The sequence below is a fragment of the Vicugna pacos genome, chromosome 6, assembly GCF_048564905.1.
Source record: "Vicugna pacos chromosome 6, VicPac4, whole genome shotgun sequence".
In the NCBI taxonomy this organism is placed as follows: Eukaryota; Metazoa; Chordata; class Mammalia; order Artiodactyla; family Camelidae; genus Vicugna; species Vicugna pacos.
Window position 1 is genome coordinate 91,561,882 of NC_132992.1, and position 23,390 is coordinate 91,585,271.

A 23,390-nucleotide genomic window follows, 5' to 3' on the forward strand; every position below is an offset into this window, starting at 1 on the left:
CAATAGTTACCTGTCTGGTATCTTGTCTCCCCCAACACCCCTTACAGTTTTTTCTCAACACAGTAGCCAGACTGGTCTGTTACAGTGTAGGAGGATGTGTCACTCTTCTGGTCAGAACCCTCCAGGCTCTGATCTTGTTCACAGTCAAAGCTGTGTCCCTACAATGGCCCACAGGGCCTCTGTGGTCTCCTCTCAGCCCCCTCTCTTCAGCTCCAGCTCCACTAGCCTACTTGCCCTTCCTAGAACACACTAGCACATTCCTCCCTCAGGGCCTTTGCACTTGCTGCTCCTTCTGCCTGGAATGCTCTTCTCCCAGTTTTCTATGTAGAGGCTCGCTCCCTCCCTCCCTCCTTCAGGGTTATGCTCAAATGCCACCTCTCCAGTGAGGCCTTCTCTGACGACTGTGCCCGCCACGCCTGGCATTTGCTAGTCCCTTTGCCACCTGATGTCTCTCTGTAGCATGTATCATCACCCAGCATACTGTGGATTTTACATGTTTGTTTATTTGCCTGTCTCCCTCCCCTCAAATGTCAGCTTTTCCAGGGCAGGGCTTTTTGCCTGTTTTTGTTTGCTGCTGACTTCTAGCTCCTAGAATAGCGCCTGGCACATAGTAGGCACTCTGCAGATCTTGGCTGACTGAATGAGTGGATGGAGGAGGAGGGCAGTCGTGCAGAGCGTGCAAGTACAGGAGGTGGGACTCAAGATGCGTGGGGGGCCAGTGACCTGCTCGACATGGCTGAGTGTGGGCTCCAAGCAGTAGTTCAGGCCGGGCAGAGATGTGACTCTTCAATGCATCGAGTCTCAGTTTGGATCAGCAGTGGGGCGCCAGGAGGTTTGTCAGCAGGGATGCTGGGACCAGGGTTGTGGAGAGGCTCCGAGAGGGCAGTGAGGAAGAGCCACGGTCTGACTGCCTGTTGGGGTTCAGTGGCTGTTTTCAAGATCTGAGAAGCACTGCCCTGGTCTGAAGGAGGCTCACGACCACTCAAATAGTTCATGATGATGCCTGCATTGATCTTGACTTTGAAAGAAAAGGGTATGGAATATCAGAGAGTGTCCTCCTCCCTTTGGGACGCAGGGGAGTCAGTGACCCCATGCTGAAGAGCTCTAGCCTGCTGCATCTGCAGTGTGTAGCCTCTACCTAAAGGCACCCCCTTCCATGGCCACCTCCTGCCCTGTTGCCTTCACCAACTTGTGAGTGGCAGCCCCACAGCAGGTCTGCACTGAGCAGAGGCTATTCCACGTGGCCAGGATGGGAGGAGGCTGGATGAGGACCCAATGCCAGATTAGAAAGTTGAGTTGGTGCTTCAGACCGGCAGCTGCAGGAAGGTGCTTTCCCAGCAGGCTGTGTTGGAAGAGGCTGCTGGTGTTTTGAGGAGAATCTGAAAGCAGAGATGGTTTCCTTTAAAGAAGATAGGATGTTTTATCCGTAGATATCTTGTTTAAAGTACTTCACAATTGGGAGAATTCACATTGTTCTTTTAAAAAGAGACTACTTTTTAAACAAAAGTATTTGGAAAAAAGAGAAAAGTTACCCATAAAGAAGTGGACACGTGGGCTTTTAAAAACACTAGAACACGCATATTTGGGCTATAAATACATGATAAATGAGGGAAAACGTTGGAAAGTGCTATTGGAGTTGGAACCTCTTAGTCATGCTGTTTGGAGCAGGACCTGCTAATCACCCAGCCCCTGCTGACGGCCACATCCCTTAGAGGTGCGCTGGCTGTTTTTAGCCTCAAAGACCAAGCACGTAAGAAATTACTCATCAAGGACGCCATCTGATTTAAGACTTTGTTAAAAATATCGGATTTTCTCCTAGGGCAGACACCAGCTGACGCGTTCTGAGAATGCTGGAGGAAAAGCAATTAGGAGCAGCTGTTGCTGTGACTGGTATTGGCATGTTTGCCAGTCGCTCCCAAGCTAATAATGTGGGTAAAGGGTTCTGTGCAGTGTTTGTTTTTACTTCCCCTTTATCAACAATCTGGCTGCCTGTCCCCCCTCGCCAGGTCACAGGACTAGTTCCATTTGTATGGGCCAGACTCAGGGGACAACTCTCTTCCCTGCTTCAATTATGTTTCCTCTCACAGGTGTTGCCCAGGTGCCTCCTGTGGACCCAGCAGGAGGACCAGCGAGGAAAAGCACAGGCTCCCACCTGAGGTGGCGCTGTCCTCCCGCTGGGTTCCCGTTGGGCGCGTGGCTCTGTCCCAGGTGCTGAACTCCCCAGCCTCCCTGGCGGTTGTGTGAACATCTTCGGGCTGAGCAGCTTGGCTTTTTCTGACTGCTTTCAGAGACAGCAGTGGCCATCGCAAGTAGAAGCAGGAGGGACTCGGACTTTAGCTTAAAATCAAGACAGATTTTTTTCTTTTAAAAACAACAAGGACTGTATTATTATAAAAGTAACATGTAATCTCATGAAAGGGTAGTCAAGCCAGCCAAAGGTAAACATTAGTAACATTGAAAAATTTTTGTTGTTCTTTCCCCCTGTGTTTTTTCAAACATTGGTCCTATTTTTATACACAGTCTTGTGTTTTGCTTTTCGCATAGGATTGTAAGGGTTTTCCTTGTAATCACAAATTCCTGTAGCATTGTCAGTACATCCCTTTGATGCAGCATGGTTGGCTGAGTTGCTCCTTGCCATATCCTTGGGACTCAGAGCCATGTCTGTCACAGCCGGCACTCGATAAATATGGATTGAATGAGTCAATTTCAAGTGGTTTAGCTTATTAAACCATTTCCCCAGGTTGGACGTTTAGGACATTTCCTTTTATTTTGTTTTGTTTGCCATTTAAAGTTAATAGATATGAGGATAGAGACCAGGAGTCGGCAAGCTGCAGCTTGGGGCTAAATCTGGCATGCTGCCTCTTTTGTAAATAAAGCTTTATCGGAACACAGTTCCGGTCATTCATTTGTGTATCTTCTACAGCTGCTTTCACCCTGCAGTAGTAGAGCTGAGTAGTTGTACCAGAGACCACATGGCTTGCAAAGCCAAAATTATTGACGACCAGCCCTGCTGGGGAGAGATCTGGCTGTGACGTCTGTCACGCTCTGGCTTGTCGGGACCCATCCTCCTGGTCTGGCTGCCAGGGTGGGTGCCCCTGTCCTCACCCTATTATGGCACCCTTGGGGAAACCGAGCACTCAGGGAACGTCTTTTCTAGAGAACTGTTCTTCAGTCAGGGGTGAATGAGTCATTTTTCTCTCTCGTTATCTCCAGACAAAGCAGCTACTTTATTATGCATTCCACCGTAAAACACATGCTTGTCATCTAGTGTTTTCCATGTTTGGGTTTTATTTTCTGAAGCCTGGCACTCAGAACTCAAATTGCTGGCTTTAAGTGAGTCAGCATTTTATAGATAAGGAGTAAGATTTCTGACAATGGAGCTAAGGCAGACTGGGCTAGAGAGCCCACCACCGGAGCAGGACTGTGGGGCCAGACAGCCTCTCACTGTGTCTAAGGGGAAGTTGGAACAGAAAATTTTAAAGCTACTTTCCAGTCATACGCTTTCATGGTTCCTTCAGCTTAGCCACATGATGAATGTTGGGACTCTGGACCTCTCTGGTCCAGCCCAGTTCATTACAGCAAATGGGCTATTTGGCTCCCTTTTCTTCTTTTCTCAGCCTATCTCTTTCTGCTTGGGTTTGGTGATTCGAGTACATCCCTCATCACCACGAAGTGCCTGACTTCATTTCCAGCAGGTCAGCAGGATGTGTTCCGCATGAGCCGCTGAGCCTGCTTCCTTGACCTGGCTCAGTGCTGCCAGGCCAGAATTTTCTGACTCTTCTTCCTTCTGACAGCCTGCTTGAACGTGGGTATGGTCTGGAGCCCAAGACGTCTGCCATCTGACCTTCATGTTACTGCAGGAGTCTAAGCCCCTCCAGGCCACCAGTGCTTCCGGCCTGGGCTACGTACACCTGGGCTCGCGTCCTTTCTCTACCACTTGCATAGCTGGATGATTTTAGGCAGGTGATCTTAGCCTGAAGCCTTTCTCAGTCAGGGTTTCCCGACTGGCACAGTAAAGGAGCAGGACGAAGTCATCTCTAAAACAGGGCTTCCCAACTCACCTGTATGTAGGAGAGCACCTGGGGCTCTTGTCAGGATGCAGACTGTTTCGGCAGGATGACGTCTTAGACAGCCTGGACTGCTATAACAAAACGCCACAGACAGAGCTCTTTCTCATAGCTCTGGAGGCTGGAAGTTCGAGATCGGAGGGCCACTCTGGCTGGGTTCTAGTGAGGGCTCTCCTCCTGGCTTGTAGACAGCTGCCTTCTTGCTGCATCCTCACATGATGGAGAGAGAGAGTGAGCTCTGGTTTCTTCATCCCCTTATAAGGCCACCACTCCCATTATGGGACCTCTGTCTTCATGACCTTAGCTAAATGTAACTACCTTGCAGAGGCCCTGTCTCCAGATACTGCCACACTGGGGATCAGGGCTTCAATGTATAGATCTTGGGGGGACACATTTAATCCATTGCAGATGAGATCCTGCATTTCAACAAGCTCTCAGGAGATGCAGAAGCAGATGGTCCGTGGACCACACTTCGAGAAGTCAGGGCCCATGCAGTGTCTGACAGTAGCGGTCCTGTGCTTCTCTCACGCTGAGTGCCCTTGGTCTTTGTCCTCAGTTGACCTGGACCACCTGTGACCTATCTCAGTGATAACTAGACTGTGAGCTCCTTCATCTGACAGTGGGGCCAAGTCATGTCTTCGCCCCAGCATCTCCCATGGGGCCTGGACCAGAGCAGGTGCTCAGAGGGTAACCTAGAGTGAGCTGCCCCTCCCATCATGATGCAGCCCTTCAGGGGCACCCACCTGCTCACTGCTCAGGAGCTGTGGCCACCCTGGGATCCCTGCAGAGGGAGTGGGTCCTCCAACAAATGGGAAATAAAGGCTGGGTGCAATTCAGCTGCAACTGGTCATTTCAGAGGCTGAGGACTCGGGAGATCCTGGGTCAGATGAGGCCCCAACACTGCAGTTCTCTGCCAAGTCTGAGCTCTCATGCTCCCCAGTGTCTGGCTGAGGATGAAGTTACCAGCCTCACCCATTTCCAGGACCCTCCCTCTGGGCCCAGCGGGGAATGAGAGCTGTAGAGTTCCGGATTTCCAGGGCCCGCCAGCACTGTGGGAAAGGCTCCAAGGCAGTTACTTGGAAGTTGGCTTTAAGGTGACTGTGAGGTTTGAGACAAAAGTTAGGATAAGTAATAAATTTCATCCCTTGTATCATGAATCAAATTTGTAGAAAAACTCCTACAGAGGCTTAAAAATCATATTTGCAAGACTAAATTATGGAACCCCAGCCTCAGCAAATTACCTCTCAGCTGAGCAGGACTGAGCCCTGGACGTTGGAGCAGCCCTGGGAAATCTGGGATATGTGGCTCCTGCAGCTGGGAGACTTCCCGTGGGCTGGGCTGACACTGGGCAGACCCAGGCAGAACAAGTCTTCCGACACATAGCTCCACTCTGCTCCCAAGAAGGAGAGTCGCAGGTGCACACAGGCCCCCACTGGACCTCTAAATCACCGACCTCCACCCTCTCAAGGTCAGTCTCACAATAAGATCCGCTCTGGCAGGCCAGCTCACTCTTGCTCTAGTGTTGGTTTGACCTGAATCATCACTACTCCATGGGTGTTCTACAGCTTGCTTGCTTTCTCTTTAAGTTTGTAAAGGGCCATCCTGAGGTCCAGATCTTGACTTAATTCCTTGCCTTCCTTTTGGAGCTTTGTCCCAGACCCTCTGCAGGTGTGTGTCCTGACATGGCGTGTGACAGTGAGGCGACTCTAACTTGTCCTTTCTCATCTCTGCTGCAGAGTCTGCCCTCTCTGAGGGCAGGAATTTGCTCATTTCCTGTAGTACTCCCAGCACGTAGCAAAGTGCCGGGTGGACAGGTTGGGACTGTTGCATAAATGACTAACAACCTTAATCAAGACCAGTTAATAAAATCCCAGGTGATGGGCGCACCCAGTGGAAGCAGAAGCTGAACCACCATTCGATAGTGTGCTCACCTCCCGCCCTGCTGTGGGCACCGTGCCCGCAGTGGGGATGAGGCAGCTGGTAGCACAGCCAGCGGTCGCTGACCTGGGCTCACTGACCTGGTGCAGTGGTCAGGACACCCGGAGCCTTTGAGAATACCGCTGCCCGGCCCCCACCCCTGTCTGCAGGTGGTCTCAGCGGTTTGAAAACTCTGCAGGTGATTCTGATGAATAGCCAGCTTTGCAAACCACAGGCCCGGGGGCCGTGGTTTGGGTGTGTAGGTGAGAATCCTGAGGGTGTTTTGTAGGGTTTCTGCTGGTGTGGGTGCGGGTGTCCCTGAAATCTCCGTCCCCGAGATGGCGGCTGTTCGGAAGACTCAGTGCCTTCGCCTCGTGGCTCTCGGCGCCATCAGTTTTTGTGGCGTTGCAGGCAGGTTGCTTATTTGCCCTAATGAGGTTTTGATTATGCTCCATTTGTCTCTTTCATCGGCTTTATATTAGAAAGCCTTTTTATTTGGACTCTTTGTCCTTCTGCATGCAGTTCCAAGTTTTGCCTCCAATCAAACTTTTCATGCAGATGAGAGTAGGAGACTAATGGAGGCAGATATGGGGCAAGATCACCGGTGCTGAGAGGAGCGAGGTCATTGCTCCGTGTGACTGTGGGCGGGTCCTTGTCTTTTCTGGGCTCCTGTTGCCCCATCTATCAGGTGGCAATGGGGCTAGGGTGCCTTCAGGTCCCTGCAGAGTATCTGCACTGACTCAAGGTGGCGAGTACCGCGTGGTCACCCTCTGCTAGGCTCTGTACTGGGCTCTCCCTGTGTATCAGCTCATCTACAGTGACACAGCAATCCTGGCCTCTGTCACTCCGTTCCGCTGGTTCAGAAAAGTTCTAGCCGCTCTCACATGGCTGGCTGGTAGAGGGGTAAGACCTTAAACCGGGTGCCTTGACTCCCGCGCCTTGTAGGTCCTCCCCGTCACAGGGTGAATGAAGCTTCAGCCATGGGTGTAAATAAAGCTTTGGTAGTGAGTGCTGTGCTTTTTGTTCTTGGGGAAGCTGGGCGGGGCAGCCCTTGAGCTTAGATTCTGTTCAGCCCTGCAGCTTGCAGCTCGGTGTCTGGTGTCAGGGACCTGGCCCTGAGCGGGACAGTGGTGGGCCCTGCGGTCTCAGGCCTGAAGTCACAACCCCACAGCGTAGACGAGAAAACCAGTCCCCAAAGGTCCAGCTTTCAGTGCAGGGGTGGGCAGCCACTCTGGGGGTGGGATCTGAACCCAGATCTTATTCTAAATTCTCTCCCCACCCCCACTGCAGGAAGAGGACACAGTTCACTGACTGCGCCCCCACCAGACGCCAGGCATTGTCCCAGGGCCCGGGTGGTAGTCCCTTAGACAGTCCCTGCCCTCTGAGGGCTCACGATCTCAGGAGGAACTGGGAACGTACATTTCTTTGACGTTTGGTGATTCTCTCGGCCTCACTGGCTGCCTTCACAAGCGGCCAGGGGTCCCCATGTATCTCCTGGGTCGTCCAAAATCTTGGGCAAAGCTGGGGAGGGGGATTCCTGGAACTCAGAACCTCAGAGACCTGCCTCTTTGCCCAACTCCTCTCTTCACCTTCACTCCACAGCACTTTTCTTGGGGCAGCAAGGACTCTTGTCAAAAACCTGACATGTGAGCTGCCACCTGGAGCTCAGTGTGTCACAATGGGAGAGCCCTCGCACTCGGGAGGGCCAGTCCCCAATGGATCACTTGGGCTCTTAAAGATACAGTAGGGTATATCAGAAAATACAAGCTTTTAAAAAAGCTTTGTAGAAAATACAAAGCAGACTCGGGACTTGTAATGACTATCATATAATGCTAATTTACATGTCCTTTATAATTCATTTTGCCACTAAAATAAGCTGTGTTATATACACTGAACACCCCTTCTTGTGATTTTAAAAAAATTAATATTTTTATGAAATGGATTCACAGTTTTTCTTGCTTGAAAACTTATTTTGATTTGCCCTAATAGTATCCAAAAAATCATGGGTTTGATGCCCTAGTTTTTTTTTTTTTGTCTTAATATACTTTATTTTAAAATATTCTATTATTTTTATATATATATTTTTTAAATTGACGTATAGTCAGTTTACAATGTTGCATCAATTTCTGGTATGCAGCATAATGCTTCAGTCATACATGAACACACATATATTCATTTTCATATTCTTTTTCATCGTAAGTTACTACAAGATATTGAATATAGTTCCCTGTGCTATACAGTATGAACTTGTTTATTTATTTTGTATATATTATAGTTAGTATATGCAAGTCTTGAACTAATCTATCCCTTCCCATGCCCTTGCTGCCCTGGTAACCATAAGTTTGTTTTCTATGTCTGTGAGTCTGTTTCTGTTTTGTAAATCAGTTCATTTGTCTTTTTTTCAGATTCCACATATGAGTGATATCATATGGTATTTTTCTTTCTCTTTCTGGCTTACTTCACTTAGAATAATGATCTCCAGATCCATCCATGTTGCTGCAAATGGCATTATTTTATTATTTTTTTATAGCTGGGTAGTATTCCATTGTATAAATATACCACAACTTCTTTATCCAGTCCTCTGTCGATGGACATTTAGGTTGTTTCCATGTCTTGGCTATTATAAATAGTGCTCTATGAATTAATACACTTTAAATACTTAAATCTTTTTTTTTTGGTAATAGCTTTGTTGACATGCAATGCACTCATTTAAAGTATACAATTCATTCATTTTTAGTATATTTACAGAGTTATGCAACCATCAGCACAGTCAATTTGGTACATTTTCGTCACCTCAAAAAGAAACCATGTGCCCTTTAGTGGTCCCCCCCAACTCCCTGGTCCCCTACCCTCTACCCCTGGCCCCTGGCAACCACTGGTCTACCTTTGATCTCTATAGATTTGCCTATTCTGGACATTTTATGTAAACAGACTCATACAGTATGTCATTTAGCATAATGTTTTCAAAGTTCATCCCTGTTGTAGCATGTGTCGTGACTTCATTCCTTTTCGTGGCCAAATAACATTCTGTTGTATGGATAGGCCACATTTGGTTTATCTGTTCATCAGTTGATACACATTTGGGTTGTTTCCATTTTTTGGCTCTTGTGAATAATGCTGTTACAAGCATTCCTTTATAAGTCTTTGTGTGGACATATGTTTTCATTTCTCTTGGGCTCCACCTCAGAAGTGAAATTGGTGGGTCATATGGTAGCTCTATGGGTAATCTTTTGAGAAAGTGCCAGACTGTTTCCCAAAGTGGTTGCGCCATTTTATGTTCCCACCAGCAGTGTGCGAGGGTCCTGGTTTCTGCATGTCCTCACCTCACTTGTTAGCTGTCTCTTTGCTTATCCCCATCCCAGTGGACGTGAAGCGGTGTCTCAGTGTAGCTCCTTAAGGTTCCACCTAGGACTGCTCAGACTGCATGTTTCTCCATGAATGAACTTTGGTAGTTTATGTGCCTCAAAGAATTGGTTCCTTGCATCTGAGTTATCAAAATTCTATACGTAAACTTGTTCATAATCTTCCTTTAGTATCCTTCTTGATATCTTTAGGTCCCGTCTCCTCTTTCATTCCTAATATTGATATTTATATCTTCTTTTTTTCCTTAGTGTGGCTAGAGAGTTGTCTTATTGATCATTTCAGTGAAACATTTGTTTTCTCCATTAATTTTTCTATTTTCAACTTTATTAATTTACACTCTTATTTTTATTTTCTTCTACTTGCTTTGGGTTTAATTCTTCTTTTCCTAATTTCTTAAGGGAGCAAGTTAGGTCACTGATTTGAAATCCTTTGTAATCTAAGCATTTTAATGCTATACATTTCCCTCTAAATATGCATCCTACAAGTTTTGATGTGCAGTATTTAAATTTTCCTTCAGTTCAAAAAGTGTTTTCTAAATTTGTTTTTACTTCCTCTTTGGTTACAGAACATTTAGAATTGTTTTGTCCAGCTTCTGGATATGCAGGGATTTTTCCAGGTATCTTTCTGTTATTAATTCTTTTAGGCTCAGAAAACATGCTTCGTGTGATTTCAATACTTTCATGACCCAGAATACGGTCTGTTTTGTTGAATGTTCCATGTGCTCCTGGCAAGAGTGTGTATTTTGCTGTTGTGGCGTGGTGGGTTCTATCAGTGACAGTTTGGTCAAGTTACTTGATGGTGTTCAGTTAGTTCTTCTAGATCCTTGATGATTTTTTGTCTACTTGTTCTTTTGGTTATTGAGCGGGGAGTGTTGACGTCTCCAACTGTAATGGTGCATGTGTATATTTCTCTTTTCACTTCTGTCCTTTTTTCACTTTGTGTATTTTGAAGTTGCCACCACAGCTCCCCTGGGGGCCTGCTTGCAGGAGAAAGCTGTTAGAGAAAATAAGAGAAAAAAAGAAGAAGGAGAAGGAGAAAAGGAAACAGCAGTTTGCACTTGTGGTGGTCACTGCCCTGGGTTTCGCCCCCTCTCCCCAGTCTGTCTGCTTGTGTTTACTTTGGGAATCCTCAGGAAGCTGCTTTTTATATTTTGTCCAGAGTTTTAGTTGTAATTAGTGGGGAGAGATGCTCTGGTGGGTCCCATGGGGCCATAAGTGGCCTTTTGAGTGTATTTTTCTCCTGGTGTTGAATTTCCCCTCTTCTGCTGGCTGGATGCCACCTGTCCTGTGAGTCTCCACTGCTGTCTCCTTCCCAAGCTCCACTGGACTGAGTGCCCCCCTTCCTCACTCAGTCTGGGTTGTAGCTGCCTGCAGATGTCATTCGCCCTCTGGAACATGAGCCAAGCTGGGGCTAGGGGACACGATGGTCTCATCCAACCCGGCATTGTATCCCCAGATCCCGGGCTCAGTTGATGTTTCTTGAATAAATGGTTGTACAAACCTCCATGAATCTGCAGTCTAAGTCTGCACAGGTTTTGTGCCTTGTAGAAAGATTGTGCCATCCAAACTCATGCCCCGACAAGTAGATCCCTAGTTACAGGCCGGTGTTGACAGGTGTGCTGTTTTACAAAGCACGTGGTTGTGCTGTGTGCCCTGTCAGCTGGCGGCCACAGCCTTTCCCAGCTACCCTGAGGGGAGACTGCCTGGTGCCTGTTCGCAGCTCTAGCAGGAAAGTGGAGGAAGGCGCTGAGAGGCAGCGGTGCATGCATCCTGTGATGAGGCTGTGCCGAGTGGTCCATTCGTTAAGCTGTATTCAGGGAGGAGATGAAGAGTGGACTCCTCTCCTCCCCCTCTGCATGCCCTTCTTATATCAAGCAAATTTCTCAGTTTTTAATTGTAGTCTTTCACTTAAATTTTTTTAAAAAGAAGGTCTGATTATCTGGCTTCCCTCGTTCATTTAATCACTGAACAGTCACCGAGCACCTGCCGTGGGTAGGACATCTTTCTGGTTTGCGGGAATCAAGGAAGCTATAGGAAACCCCTCGTGCCTGCCGTTGGCACCCTTATCTACTGAGTTGCTGGACCAAGCCGGAGACCTCGGTGGCAGCTTTAGGGTTACCCTCCCTCACCAGCCCCATACACTGGGCTTTCCTCTTCTGGGGCCAACACGTGAGGTCGCACAGGTTGTCCAGTGCGTACAGGCACCTGGCTGAGGGGTGGCTAGGGGCTGGAACCCAGCCAGTGCTTCACTGGCCAAGCCATGCCCCTGGCGTGAGGTGACCTGCACCTGAAGGAGGGCCTTTTCCTGGTGTGAACCAGGGGTCCAGGTGGGCCAGCTGTGGCCCTGTCTCTTCCCCTTCTGTCTGCTACCCAGCCCGATGAAATCCACTCCCTCTCCATTCCCACACCCTTCCCAGGTCTGCCCCTCGCGCTCTCTCCCCGGGTGTCAGCACTGCTTACTGCCCACCCCCTTTTGTCTTCCGCACTGCAGCAAATGGCGTCTTTTGGAAACACAAATATGAATGTGGTCCCCTTGAGCTCAGAGCTCTCCCAGCTTTGCACTGCCCATGAGGGCAGGTCCAGGCCTTCCTTCCTGGCGAGGACAGCTCCATGTGGCCCGCCCTGCCTCTCTCACCAGCTGTGGTTTTGAGCACTGAGCCTGCCACCACCTCACAGGACTGGGGGACCTCACACCTTTCCATACTGTTTGACTTGTCTGCAGCCAGTGGGTTTTACTCTTAAGAATAAAAAAAAAATCAGTAAATTATTTTCCAAAGAAGATGGAAGAAGAGGAGCTTGCAAAGGAGCAGCCAGAGATGTGGGGAGGAGAGCTGGGCCCAGGGCTGCGAGCTGATGGGGCGCGGGGAGCCACGGACTGGAGGCGTCAGCAGCGTGCAGGGGTAGAGGCTAGAGGGTGTCAGAGACCTGGAGACAGTGTGTGCGTGACTTGAGAGCAGAAAGGGAGGCCGTTTCCAGACGTTCATTCTGATTACAAAAGTAATCTGTGCTCTTTGCAGGCTACTTGGCAAATGGAAAACTGTAATGAGGAAGATAACCCACTCAATTTCAACACAGCCAGAACTGCCATTGACAGTTGGGATTCTTTCTTCCAGTTTTTTAATGCATATATTTAATTTTAAAATAATTTCCCCCAATTTAATATATCATTAGTGTTTTTGTATGGTTAAAAAGTTTTGGGATGAAGTAATTTTTAATAATTACCCAATGTACTATAATGTATTTAACCGATCCTCTATTATTGGGTATTTATCATATTTCCAGTATTTCCTTTACTACAACACGAAGGCGAACATATCTGTGTGTAAATGCAGTCTTAGGTGCGGACTTGATCCAAGGGTACACGTGGCTTTAGGTTCTGGATTCCGCTGCCCACTTCTGTCCAGAAGGGATAGCCAGTTCACCCGAAGAATGGGGTTGCTGTGCTGTTTGCTGTGTTAGGTGAGGCGTCTGCAAGCTCACTGCCGTGCCCAGGAAGGGCTGATTCAGAGAGACGGGCTGCAGGGTGGGGAGAGGGTAGGGCAAGAGGGCCGCCTGCCTGAGGCAGACGGAGTGGGGCTGGGGACCAGCACAGCTGGACCAGGGGTCCTGCTTCCTTCCAGGGCCCCTGTCTTGGCCTTGGACTAGGTCTCAGGGTGCAAAGTCCACTGTGCTCTGGTTTTACCTTCTCTCAGTCCTGGAGATCAGGCCTCCACCCTCCAGTGGGCAGCCCGTGTGGAGGGCCCGACTGAGGAACCAAGAATTCGAGACTGGAGTCAGGTGAGCTGTGAGGACTGGAAATCAACAGTCAGTGGGGAGACAGGGGAGGGGCCGGTGTTCTCAGTGGGGAGCAAGCATTGGGAAATGGGGTCCCCAGCAGGGGGTGGGAGTGGGTGATTCTGAGGGCAGGACTGGGATGAGTGGAGCCCCTGGGTCCAATCTCAGCATCACTGTCATTCCATGTCTCTCAGCTGTTTGCCAGCCGCTGGGACTTTCAACGGGAGTGTCAAGCACTCAGATGTGGCCCTGCAGTGACATAAGGCAGGCACAGGGGTGCTCATCCCCAGGGGAGCAGAGAGGAGTGGCTGCCCAGAGTCCCTTGGCAGCAGGTACCGGGCTCTGGCTCCGAGTCCATTGTGCTTGCCCTCCCTGGATGCTGCCCAGGCCCTAGTCTGGGAGCTGCAGAGTCGAGGCTGTGGCCTGTTTGGTCCCACTCAGAGGATCCATGGGACCTGGTCCCCATCCTCTGGGCGGTGCCACAGTCCCTCTGCTTCACTTTCTGCCATCACTTGCTCTGTTGTCTCCGAGGGTCCTGGTCAGAGGGGACAGTGCACACTGATCTCTGTGTGTGCTGCTGGATGTGTGGACACAGGTGGGGCCCAAGGTGGGGGTGGCAGGTCTGTTTACTCTCTCCTGTGCCCTGCTCTGGTTCTCTATGGTTCTCAGCTGTCCTGGGCCTGGGAGGAGGCCCTGCGCCTCCTCTCCTTCTCTTCTTCTGCTCGGGGACTGGCTGCCTGGGAGACAGGCTGGCTTACCCCGTCTCTTCCTTCTAGGGGCCTGGCTGTGGGGCAGGCGTGAGGGGCACGTGCCATTCCCTATGGGCCCAGCCAAGGCCAGCGCACTACAAAGTGGCCATTGCTGGTCCCTGCGCCACATCCAAGAGATAGACCCCTTCCCTCAGTGTCCTGTTTAGAGTCTCTGGGGCCAGGCAAGGCCTGGTGTTTGGGGTCCCCACAGGCTCAGGCAGGTGAGCCCCACGTTCTCCATCTCTCTTGCCCACAGTGGGCCTGAGCCTCTGTGCATTGTCCCCTGTTGCTTCTTGAGGGTCCGAGATGCTTGGCAGAGATGCTTGTTCACCTTGCACATCACAGGGGCCCAGACTGCTGCGCCAGACTGCCCTTGGGGGTGGCTGCATTGTTAGAACTCGATTTTAATTCATGCCTCCATTGTAAAGTGAGGAAAACCAATTTTTCACTTGAGAGGATCAGCAACGTGGATACATGTGTAATTGTGTATTTCTGCTTTTTTTCCTTTCCCTCGTGTTCTGTATCCGTAATTTAAAATTTCACAGTCTCCTTCGTGCCAGCTTCTCTGTGGGTATGCTCAGATTTGTTTCAGATTCAGCAAGCACTAATTGAGCACCTACTCTCTGCCTCTGGCTGGGCAGCCTGTGGTGTGCACTGGGGGTGGGGGTGGGGCAGGCTCCAGTATCAGCCGCAGACGGGGGTCACGCGGGCTCTGCCTCCACCCTGCTGTGTGATCCTGGGCAGGCCCTCTACTTCTCGGAGTCTGGGTGTCTTCATCTGCACAGTTGGGCTAGTGATTCCTGCCCCCCATGGTGTCGTGAGGGTTACGCACGGTCACGTGTGGAGCACACAGTAGGTGTCCAGTTAATGCTGCCTGCCGTCTTGTTGTTCTCAGATGATGATCACCACAGGGCCATGCTTTCCACGAACTTGTGATAATTGGCAGTCACGAGCTGACTTCAGTTTGGCTGAAAGCTGAGTGAAGAGCGTACCTTTCTCCCAGCCAGGCAGCATGCCTGACCAAAATGTCAAGTGTCTGCTTTCGGCTAAAGATGTTCTAACCTGGTGCGGTAACATGGGTCCTCTCAGGCTGATTAGAGGCTCAGCTATACATTCCCCCAGCCTTTGATTAATTTTTAAAATACAGAAATGAATTAATTATTGCCTGGTAAGTATGGATGCTCAGAATGTAGGGAAAGAACTGCAGAGTAGGACCTTAGGAGATGTCTCCGTGGGAACCTGGCCCCAGGTGCCCCAGGAGCTGTCCAAGGTCCTGTGATTCCCAGGGAACTGGCCAGTAAACACCCTCAGAGACAGAAGGTGGCAACTCAGACCCTGTCCAGGGGTGGGGGGTTTCCTGGGTTCCCTGGGGCTCCTGGAGAGTGAGGCATAGTTGACTCCTTCTCTCCAGGTGTCCCCTCGATGCACCCCTGGGACCCAGGTTCCAGGCCTGAGACCCATGACCTGCCCCCCTACCCTCTCGCCAGGTCTTTGGGCTACACTGTGGGGCTCACACCTAGGAAGGCTGTCCTTGGGGATATATCCTGCTCCTGCTGGGACGCAGTGGAGATGCCTGAGGCATGAGTCCCAGGCAGTCCTGGGAGATGCAAGGAGCGGTCTCCTTTGCTGTGCTGTCCCCTGCCCTCCCACACAGCTCTGGACAGATGGCCCCATCCTCCTCTCCAAGTTCCCTGAGGGACAGTCTTTCCTTCTGCTCCCCCCAGGTTAGCCTGGCTGTCAGTGCAGGGCCTCTACCCTGGCCATGTTGAGGTGTGGCCCAGAACTGAACACCTCAAGGGAGGCCTTAGAGACAGGGAGCCCTCCCCAGGCATGCAGACACACCCTGTGCTCATGACATTGCCTTTAAGGAAGGCTCAGAGCAGGGGCTGGTCCTCTGGAAGCCTGAGCCAACTCATCAGTTATACCTAAATGTAAAAGGGAAAGGTGTCCTCCCCCAGCATATGGCTATTAAAGTGCGCCATCTTTAAGCCTCATTAAGGAATGTTAAATGCTAATGAATTTAGAGAAGGGCATCTTGGGGCCTCTGTTTCCTTGGAAACGTTTGTGAGCAGGTGCTTTATAATGAGCTGTACCTATTTTAAAAGTGAGCCACGAGGCCCACTATGATAGGCTGAATCTCAGATGGTGATGGGTAAGTGTGAACAAAGCCGGTGGAGGCCGGTGGAGATGCTTTGTGCTCTCTGAAATATCATTCTCTGGTGGTTTCTATAGAAACCACTGGCATCTAGGTAGGAGAATTGCCGAGCTCCAGTCTCATTTATGTAACAATGTTGTCTCCAGACTTGGCAACTCGGCCCCAGCCTCTGAAGACCACTGGAGTCCTGTTAGCAGGGTGGGTTCCAGACCAAACGGGACAGGTATATGTGGCCAAAGCTGTAGTTTTACTTTAATTATGTCTGTTCTGTACCTACTGCTTGATTTTGGCTGGTACTCACTCTGCCTATTATTTCAGGGCCCACTGACGATGAGAAGAATTAACATTTGTGGAGCTCATTCCTCCCCACAGAGCACTTTAAACACACTTTTTATTATTGAAGCATTTAAATGTATACTAAAGTAGAGAAACTGTTTGATGAACCTCAATGCACCCAGCACCCTGTTTAGACAATTATAAACATATGGCTGAGCTTCTTTTATCTATAATCCTACCCATTTTCCCCACAGTCTCTCCTTTTCTGCCCCCAATGCTGAATTATTTTGAAGCTGATCCCAGAAACATGCTAGTATTTCATTTGTACATATTTTTGTTTTTTTAAAAGGTTAAGACTGAAAAAGATTATTGTAATAACCATTGTCCCTTCTCACAATTTAGTGATAATTCCTTACTGTCATCCAATATGCAATTCATATTCAGATTTTCCTGACTGCTTCATAATTTTAAATATTTTTAAACCATTGCCTTGTTCAAATTGGGATCTAAACATTTGAGTGATAAATCTCTTAAGTCTTATTTAGTTTCTGGGTTTCTCTCCTCCTTTGTTTTCCTTGTAACTTATTTATTGGGGAATACATTGGTTGGTTGTCCTTCATTTTCCTGACTGCATCCCCTGTGGTGTCATTTAACACATGCCTCTGTTCCCTGTATGTCTTGTAAACTGGTAGTTAAGACCAGACAGTGCCTCTCATGCTGTGATGTGCCCACAAATTACCTTGGGAGCTTGTTACTCTGCTTGTAATTCTGATTCAGTGGGTCTGGAGTGAAGCCAGAGAAGATAAATTTCTAATAAGCTCCCAGGTAATACCTACCATAGAGGCTTAATAAGATTCAGGGAATTTTCCCCTCTTTTTTTCAAGAATATTTGATCAGATTCAGGCTCAGGTTTTTGGAAGAACAGGTCATAGGTAGTGGTGCGTACTTGCATCAGGAGGTACCCGATGTCGGGTTGAACCACTTTTGGTGGTGGTGTGATTGATCGAGGGTTCAAGGGTTGTCCACCTTGTGCCTCATTTGTAAAGTCCCCATCAGCTTTTCACCTAATGGTCTCAATAGTTACTAATGATCATTGTCTAGATCTATGAATTCCTTAGAGGTTGTGAAATACTGGACTACTTCTATTAAGAAAGTTTTGCTTTCAACCTTAGCTGCCCTGAGGACAGGAAAGGCAGTTGAAAGACTTGAGTCTTCTCCTTTATTTACAAGTTTTCAGAATAATGAGTTATTCCCCTAGCATTTCTAAAGGTTCCTAGTTAGTTTTCTGTGGGGTTTTTTTTTTTTTTGAGTTTGTTTTTTTTGGTTGTTATCATTATGAACTTTTGGATTTATAACATATTTGAAATGTCTCAATCAGTTGTGGCTGTTATTATTCCAGTGCTCAAAGTGCCCTGTATTTGGTGAGTGAACCTCTTAGGTTATGGAGTCTTTTTCTTATTTTTATGTTTTTAAACTTTTTTTATTGATTTATAATCATTTTATAATGTTGTGTCAAATTCCAGTGTAGAGCACAATTTTTCAGTTATACATGAACATATATATATTCGTTGTCACATTTTTTTCTCTGTGAGCTAGAGTCCTTTTTTTTTAAAATCAGCTTTACTGAAGTATAACTTAATACAGCTAACTGCCATCCGTTAGAGCACACAAGTCAGTTGGTTTTGACAGATGGGGACATTTGTGGAGCCACTGCTGCAGTCAGGATACAGAACATTTCCATCAAAAGTTCCCTCCTGCCTGTTTGCAGTAAATCCCTTCCTCCACTCAGTCCCTAGGCAACCACTGATTTACTTTCTGTCACGAAAGAGTAGTTTGCATCTTTAGGGACTTTTATATAAATAAAATCATACGATACATACGCTTTTGTATCTGGCTTCTTTCATCATAATTTTTTGGGGTTCATCCATATTTCTGTATGTATCAGTATTCCTATATATTGCTGAGTAGTATTCCATTGTATGAATATGTCAGTCTGTTTATCCATTTACCTGTTGATGGATTTTTTGGGTTGTCTTCAATTTTTGGCTGTTATAAATGAAGCTACCATGACTATTCATGAACAAGTCTTTGTGTGGATATATATTTTCATTTATCTTGGGTAAATAACTGGGAGTGTAATTGTTAAAGTGGTATAGTTTGTGTATGTTTCAATTAATAATAAATTGCTGAACTATTTCCTAAGTGGTTGTACCATTTTGCAATCCCATTAGCAGTGTAAGAGAGTTTCAATTGCCCCACACTCTCACCAACACTTGGTGTTGTCAGTCTTTTCTGTTTTAGCCATTGTAGTGGGCTTGTAGTGGTATCTGATTTGGCTTTAAATTCATTTGCTAACTAATGATGTCATACATCTTTTCATGGGTTTATCAACCACTTGAATATCTTCTTTTGTGAAGGTCTGTTCAAATATTTTGCCTATTTAAGATGATGATGATGATGATGATGATGAAGTTCTAGGAGTTCTCTGAATATTTTCCCCCATTCCATGGCTTTTTGTGTTCTAGCTAAGAAATCTTTGTCCACTCGAAGGTTGCAGAGATTTTTCCCTTTTGTTTTCTTATAGAAGTTTCATAGTTTCTTCTTGTATTTTTAGGTCTATGATCCATTTTGAGTTAATTTTTGTGTATGGTATGAGGTAAGGTTTACTTATGTATTCTTGTTATGTAAGATGCTCAATTGTTGTAGCATCATTTGTTGAAAAGACACTTCTTTCTCCATTAGATTGTTTTTTTGACTTCTGGTTGAAAATTAATTGGCCATGTAAGCGTGGCTCTCTTTTTTTGGATTTTCAGTTCTGTTCCATTGATTGATAGATCTCTCCTTTCACTGATACCATACTGTCTTGATTATGGTAGCTTTACAGGAATTCTTGAAATTGGATAGTGCAAGCCCTCCAACTTCGTTTTCTTTTTCAAAATTATTCTGGCTATTTCAGGTTCTTTATCTTCCCATTTCAATTTTATAATTACCTTGTCTATTGCTACAGATAAGTGCCTGCTGGTATTTTTATTAGGGTTACCTTTAATTTATAGATTGATTTCAGGAGAATTGACATCTTAACAATATTGTCTTCTGATCCATGAGCATTATATCTCTCAATTTAGATTTTCTTTAGCTTCTCTCAGCAGTGTTTTATAGTTTTCAGTGTTTAGATGTTTCACATATTGCATTAAATTTATTCATCAGTATTTCATGGTTTTGGATACTACTGTGAATGGATTTTAAAAAAAATTTGTTTTCCAGTTCTTTGTTGCTAGTACATAGCAATACTGTTAACTTTCTTATTTGACCTTGTATCCTGTGGCCCTACTAAGTTAGCTTCTTAGTCCTAGTAGTTTTCTCATAGATTACTTAGGAGTTTTCATGTACATGATCATGTTGTTTGCAAATAATACAGCTTTAGAACTTCCTTTCCAATACGCGATTTCTATCTTTTTCTTGCTGTATTGCAATGGCTAACACATCCAGTACAATATTGAATAAAAGTGGTGAGAGTAAACATCATTGTCTTGTTCCTGATCTTATGGGAAAAACAAGTAATCTTTTGCCATTAAGAATGATATCAAATGTGAGTTTTTCCCCTAGATATCTTAAATTGGTTTAAGGGCGTTACTGTCTAATCTTAGTTTTCTGAAAGTTTTTTTCATATATTGGTGTTGAACTTTACCACATTTATATTTTTCCTGTATTTAGTTAATATGGTAAATTACATTGATATAAAAAAAAATTGACCATGCATTCTGGGATGAACCCAACTTGGTCATAATATATTGTCCTTTTTATATATGGTTTAATTCTAGTTGCTGATAATTTGTTAAGGATTTTATATCTATGTTCATGAGGATTATTGGCTTATACTGTTTTCTTATGTTGTCTTTGTCTGGTTTTGATGTGAAGGTAATGTTGGCCTCAAAAAATGAATTGAGAAGTGTTCTCTCCTCATATACTTGCTGAACGTTTGTGTAGGTTTGGTGTTATTTCCTCCTTAATGTTTGGTAGAATTCACCAGTGAAGATACCTGAACCCAGGGGTTTTTTGTTGTTGTTGTTGGAAGGTTCTTACAAAAATTTAGAAAAAGTATGTGTAGGGATATTCAGCTGTTCTGCTTCATTTTTGTAACTTTTTTCTTTCAAGGACTTTGCCTGTTTCAAATCTGAGTTGTCAGATTTGTTGGCCCTAAATTGCTCTTGTCATTATGTCTTTCAATTAAAAAAAAAAACTTGACTATAGGGCTGTCACTTCTTCCTGTTGATCTGAATACCAGTCTGCCGTCATTACTCTTAAGTTTGAGAACTTCTTTTAACATTTCTTGTAGTCCAGATTCACTGGTTGTGAATTCTCTCAGTTTTTGTTTATCAAAGAAGTCTTTATTTTGCCTTCACATTTTTCGTATCAGCCCTTTAGAAATACCTTTATAGAAGTATTATTGGCATATAATAAACTGCACATATTTGAAGTATGCAGTTTGATAAGTTTTGGCTTACACACATATCCATGACACCATCATCACAATCAAGGTAAGTAACATGTATATTCATAACCTTCAAATGATTTTGTGCCCCTTCATAATGACTTCCTCCTGCCTCTCCACTGATTTGTTCCCTGTCATTACAAGGTAATTTCCATTTTCTAGAATTTTTGTGTAAATATGGTAGGTACTCTTTTTTTGCATGACCCCTCCCCCATTCAGCATAATTATTTTGAGATTGATCCATGTGGTTGTGTGTATCCATAATAGTTCATTCCTTCATATGGCTAAGTAGTATTCCATTGTAAGGCTATACCACAGTTTATCTTTTCACCTGTTAGTGGACATTGAGTTGTTTCCAGTTTTTAGTTATTACAAATAAAGCTACATGAACATTCATGTACAAGTCTTTGTGTGGACATATGTTTTCATTTCTTTAGGTGTTATGGACTGAATAGTGTCCCCTCTCCAAATTCATATGTCGAAGCCCGAACCCCTAATGTGACTATATTTGGAAATAGGGCCTTTAAAGAGATAGTTAAGGTTACATGAGATCATAAGAGTGAGGCCCTCATCCCGGAGGACTGGTGTCCTTGTAAGAAGAGGAAGAGTCACCAGAGCTTCCTCTTTGTGCTGCACAGAGAAAAGGCCACGTGGGAACATCACAAGAAGGCATCATCTTCAAGCCCAGGAGGGACACCTCACCAGAAACCAGCCCTGCAGGCCTCTTGATCTTAGACTTCCAGACTCCAGAACTATGAGGAAATCCATGTCTGTTGGGTTAAGGCACCCCGTTTGTGGTACTTTGTTATGGCAGCCTGAGCAGGCCAAGACACTGGATAAATACCTAGGACTGGAATGTCTGGGTCATATCTGGCGTAGCTTTAACTTTTAAAGAAACTGCCAGTTTTCCAAGTGGTTGCACTATTTCACATTCCCACCGACATTGTGTGAGGGCTCCATTCTCAGTGTCTTAGCCGGCATTTGGTCTGGTCAGTCTTTTCAATTTTAGACATTCTGAATTGGGTATAGTATGCTATCTCCCTGCGGTTTTAATTTGAATTTCCTTAGTGACTAATGATGTTGAGCATGTTTTCATGAGCTTGTCTGCCATCTGTATATTTTTTGATGAAGTATTTGTTTAAATTTTTGCCCCCTCCTTTTTTTTTTAATCAGATTGTGTTTTTGTACTGCTGAGTTTGAGGGTTCTTTATATTTAGAATATAAGATATTTGTCACATGTGATTTACGAATACTTCCTCACAGTCTATGAATTGTATTTTCATTCTCATAACAGTTTTTTTTTAAAAGCAGATTCTAAAATTTTTATAAAGTCCAGTTTATCAACATGTCTTATTGGTGTCCAGCCTAAGTAAACTTTGCCAAACCTAAGGCCACAAAGATTTGCTCCCGTTTACTTCCAGAAGTTGTATAGTTTTGGGCTTTTTTTAAAAAAAAAATAGTCGATTTATGATGTTGTGTTAATTTCTGGTGTACAGCATAGTGATTCAGTTATGCATATATATATATATATATACACACATATATTCCTTTTCGTATTCTTTTGCCTTATAGGCAGTCACAAGGTATTGAATATAGTTCCCTGTGCTGTGCAGTTGGACCTTGTTATTTATCTAGTTTTGGGCTTTATATTAGTCTGTGGTCCACTTCATATTAATTTTTGTATATGGTGCAAGGTATGGGTGGAAAGTCATGGTTTTGCATGTGGCTATTCAGTGTTCCTGCAACATTTGTTGAAAACAGTATCTGCGCCTGTATACCTCTGTGGAAAATCAGTTGACTCAATATGTGTAGATCTTTTTTGTACTCTCTCTTCTATCCCATTGTTTTCTTTGTCTTCACACCAATACTCCATTGTTCTCATTATTGTAATCTTATAATGGGTCTTGAAATCAGGTAGTGTAAGTCTTCCAATTTCTTTTTTTCTCAAAATTGTTTTGACTATTCTAGGTTCTTTGCATTTACATTTCAGTTTTACAGTCACTTTGTCAGTTTCTACAAAAAAGCCTGCTTGAACTTTGAATGATATTGCATTTAATCTCAGATCAATTTGAGGGAGCATTGAATTCTTAACAATGTTGAGTCTTTCAATCCATAAGCATAGTATATTGCTCCAATTATTTAAATCTTTATTTTCTCTCACCAATATTTTGTAGTTTTTATTGTGTAGCCCCTTCACATTTTTGGTTAGATTTATCCTTAAGTCTTTAATATGTATTTTAATGCTATTGTAAGTAGCACTTTAAAATTTTAATTTATGGTTATACAATGTTAGAATATAGAAATATGGTGGATATTTGTATATTCACCTTGAATTCTACAACTCTGCTAGGCTAATTTATTAGTTCCAGTTGCTTCTTTGTAGATTCTGTTGGATTTTCTGCAAAGATGACCGTGTCATGTGTGAATAAAGGCAGCTTTAATTCTTCTTTTCTAATTTGATTGTAATTTCTTCCTTCTTCCTTCCTCCTTTTACCTTCTTGCTCTGTCTCAAAGCTCTAAAACAGTGTTGACTTAGAAGTGGTGACAATGGACATCCTTGTCTTGCTTCCAATCTTGGAGGAAAAGTATTCATTCTGT

At 45.4% G+C, this 23,390-nt stretch overlaps 1 protein-coding gene across 7 annotated transcripts in view; it reads left to right on the top strand.

Annotated features, from left to right (window-relative positions):
• The window catches only part of WDR25 (WD repeat domain 25), a 129,662-nt gene that overhangs the window by 91,356 nt on the left and 14,916 nt on the right, over nt 1-23,390 (top strand). The window lies entirely within an intron of this gene.